Genomic DNA, 4,370 nt, shown 5'->3' with positions numbered 1-4,370 from the left:
AGAAAAAATTGTGGCTTCATCAAGGAAAGATTGGTCAATCAAGGTTGATGAAACTCTGGAGGCATATAGGACTATATATAAAACTCCTATTGCCATTTCCCCATTTCAACTTATTTATGGGAAAGCTTGCCATCTTCTAGTGGAATTGGAGTACAAATCATATTGGGCATTAAAGACACTAAATTTAGATTCTAAAGTAGTTGGGCTAAAGAGGAAACTTCAAATCCAGGAACTTAAAGAGATGAGATTAAATGCATATTGTGCTGGTCATAGTTCAGTTCTCGGTAGCAATTCTGCGAAAGCTCGATTCTTGGGCAGAGCAGGGAGACAACTCGGTTGTTGGGCCTGGGTGAAATTCGCGTAAGTGGCCTTTTTCAAGGATAGGCCCAAAGTGCCCAGGAGGCTCATTACGTAAATAAATCGATATACACATGCTTATAGATATATTTGGGGTGGTGAATATAATATTTGTTATTATTGCGTATATTTATATTTGATATTATTGGGTAATTGTTATTACTACGTGGAAATATTTTTGTTGTTGCATGTGGCTAGTTGCTAGCAACCCTAAGTAGATAGCGAGATGCATCGATAACGGAAAGTGGGCTAGCGGATAGCACCGAAGGAGTGTTAGTACTTGTTGCATAAGGTTTTCTGTTAGAAATAAAAGCTAACATGATTATTTTTCAGTTAAGATTTTCTTATCTCTAGGGAGAATAGTTGCATGTTGCATGTTGCATGTGCGGTTATAAAAGGGGCCTAAGACCCTAGAGGAAAGGTACGTTGTTTTTGCACACTAGACTGAAAACTGGTTACTTTTGGTGAACCCTAACCGACTTGATCGTCGGAGTGTAATCAACAGGTAGGGCACCCTCTGACCCAACAGAGCCTTATTCTAGCATCGAGAAGGATACATGAGCCTGATTCCCGAAAAGGTAGTCCAGAAGAAGGAGTAGGAGACGTTCAACCTAGTCAACCGGCAGGAGAGTCAACCGGCTAGAACATTTGGCACCCACCGTGGGGCCTGCTAAAACTTGATCCCATCAACATTCTGATTCAAGTCTACAGACGACGATGAGGAATACGAGGCAAGTTCCACGGGACAATAAGGAGGTGAGGGTCCCACACTGCAACAACTTATGGAGACCATTAGGAATCTCTAGGAGGCCAACGAACAGTCCATACAAGATCAAGAAAGAGTACGAGAAGAGTTATGCAAAACCAATGAGGAGTTGCACAAAGACCAACAACAGCGAGATCGGCGTATCTCGAGGGAGCGACATTCAAACCTGCCTGAGAGAGACTTCCCTGAGCCTTTCTCACGGGCTATCATGAACGAGCTAGTACCCGCACATTACGTGGCACCTAAGATCACCTTCACAGGAGTAGAAGAATCTGAAAGTCATCTTACTGCGTTTAATGCCCAGATGATCATCTCGGGTGGGTCAGACGCAGTGAGGTGCAAGATGTTCATGGGCACTTTCACGGGTACGGCGATATAGTGGGTCAATGGACTCCCAGATGTGGATCAAGGATGATCTTGAAGCTTTTATGTCTCCAAATCCATGGTGTTTGATGGAAGGGTGAAGTTGTTACTAGTGTGGGTGGGATCTGGATATATTAATGTGTAATCCACTTTTTGTTTGAATCTAAAATAGTTTGGAATCAAAACCTTTTTAAAAAAGCTTGTTTTATAAAGAAGTGGAAAAACAACCAATTGTTTAACACTTAGTGATTTTTGAAAAGGGTTTGAAGCTGTTTGACTTGGTTGACTTTGCTGTCAAACAAATTCAATCGGTTGTTTCGAAAATTCAACCGATTGTTTGTTGAAAATCCATAACAGAATTTCTGTTATGTTTGAAAATCAGCTTTAAATGTTTTCTAACTGAATAGGCTTCTTTTTTAAATGTTTTTAACAAACTTTTGGAGTTTTTAAAAAGGTTGTTATACACGCTTACAGATTGATAACAGTTTTTAGACATTTGTGAAACTGTGAAAACATAATTTAGTTTTCAAGATTTGCATTCAAGCTTTTGGGTTTTCTCAAAGAAGTGGAATAAAATTGTTGTAATCTTTTGATTTGATCTTCATCAGGTGTAATCCTTTCTCTATATCTTGTATTTCTAAATATTGGTGTGTAAATGTAGGATCAGAGGGTGTTCTAATTTCTGTGGTGTTTGTGTGCCAAAGGAAGTGTGTGACTTGAGGTGTTCAAGGTCACTTCTTTGGTGGTGTGTTTGTAATCTGGATTTTGATTGCATAGTAGATACCCAGTGATTTCTGGGGACTGGATGTAGTTCTTGGGATAAGAGTGAACCAATATAAATTGCTTGTTTGCTTTTCTCTTTCTCTTAACTCATTTAAATTATACTTTTAAGTTGTTTTTAAATCTGTTGATAAAAACAACCGATTGAATCGCAAAAACAACCGGTTGATTTTCTGATAGTCAACTTAAACAGTTTTGTTTGATTGCTTTATGGATTTCTATATTTGTGATTTTGCATTGAACTTCATTATACCTCCAAAGTGAGCGAAAATCTTTCATAAACACTTCACCCCCCCCCCCCCCCTTCATTTGTTTAAGGCTATATATTCTAACACCAAACTGCCATATTACCTCTTTTACACAATTTGCTAGACTGTTTCGAGAGCAGTTTTATGCCAATCGGGTTAAACCCCCAGTCCTATATGACCTCTTCTATGTGGGCTAGGGGGAAGGGGAGACGTCCAAGGATTATCTGAACCGATTTTGGGCTCTCACTGTGAGACTCCGAACTCATGATGAGAACGTTATGGTGTTCGCCTTTGAGCAAGGAGTCGCTCCAGGACCGTTTTGCGATTCCCGCATCAAAAATTCGGAAGAAAATTTCTCCAAAATTAGACGAAGAGCAGTCGCCCACATTAATGCTCAGGAAGCAGTGGTGGCTAGAAACAATGGTCCGCATTCTCGGCTGGCTAAGCCGAAGGAAGCTAGCAAACCTTCCCGACCTTTGAGGGTTAACGAGGCCTCAACTGGGAAGAAGGAAGAAGTCAGACATGCCCCTTACAGAAAGGGAAGTTTAAGGCAAGAGGCAAAGAAGAGAATTTTCGTCCAAACTTCTGCATATCGTACAAGGAATTGATAAGCATACCCGTAGTGGCCGAAAAGCTGAGGTTCCCCCAAAAGGTTGATAGAAATTTGGGGGAAAGAAAGGATATTTGGTGTGAATTCCACAAGGGGTTCAGGCACGATATATAGCGGTGCATGGCCTTGGGCTACCAGTTGGTCGAACTTTTGAAAGACGATTTCTTGAAGGAATACCTTTAAGTCGACCACGAAGAGCCATAGGGGGATGTTGTCTAGGGAGACCAGACGCACGAGGTCCCCGTGCACGGCAAGTTAAATACAATCTCAGGCGGGTTTTCTAGGGGAGGCAGTACGACCAACAAGCGCAAGAGGTACGCAACGACAGTGATGTCGTTGGAAGCAAAAGATCACGATGATATGCCAGAGCTAGATCTCTACTTCACGAAGTGATGGAAGTGGCCCCAGCACCAATCCTTTGAAAGGCCACCTAAATATCAAAACAAGGCAACCACTAGAGTTATGGTCAAAGAAGGGCCAAGAGGACACATTTTACATGTCTTAAACTCTAGTGTAGAATAGTTTTTAAAGTAGCATAGTTTAATTTCTTTTTGTAATTGTGTTGAAACATGCAAAGAGGCACCTAGAAGGCTAAATCTTAAGTTTAATTAGGATTTCCTAATTAAACTAAAGTCCAACCCACACATAAACATTCTAGGCCTTTTCACACAAGGAAGGATTCTAGAACCTACCTCCACATGTGTGCTCTCATTTAGGTGCCAACTTCATTTCATTTTGTGCACATTTGCCTTTCATTTGACTCTTCATTTCCGGCCTCCTAGTCCTATATAAGGAGAGCTTGGGTGCTGAAATTGTAAGATTATTTTGAGTAATGAAATGCTGTCAAAATGTGTCATTCTTACTCCTTGCCTAAAATCTCTTAGGATTTAGGTCTTTAATCTTCCCAAAACCGCACCTCAAAGAGAGTTGGCCAAACCTCTCTCACTTCACACTCTTCATGCACCTCTAAGGCTTACACAACTCTTAGGAGAGCCTTATTCCACCTCAATCCATGGATGCTTCTGCAATTTCCACATCAAAAACGCAAAGATGAAGAGCTCAAGCTATCACAAAGGAAGACTTGGTGGGTGTAGTCCCTCACGACAATGACCCGGTGGTGATATTTGTTGTTATGGTGGGAAGAAAAGTGCATCGGGTTCTCATTGACCAGGGAAGCTCGGCAGATGTACTATTTTGGTCCACCTTTGACAATCTGCGATTATCCCCTAATCTGCTGAGGCCGCAT

Source organism: Phaseolus vulgaris, chromosome 10 (assembly GCF_051622355.1).
Source record: "Phaseolus vulgaris cultivar YP4 chromosome 10, ASM5162235v1, whole genome shotgun sequence".
Classification (NCBI taxonomy): Eukaryota; Viridiplantae; Streptophyta; class Magnoliopsida; order Fabales; family Fabaceae; genus Phaseolus; species Phaseolus vulgaris.
This window is presented reverse-complemented; position numbering follows the sequence as displayed.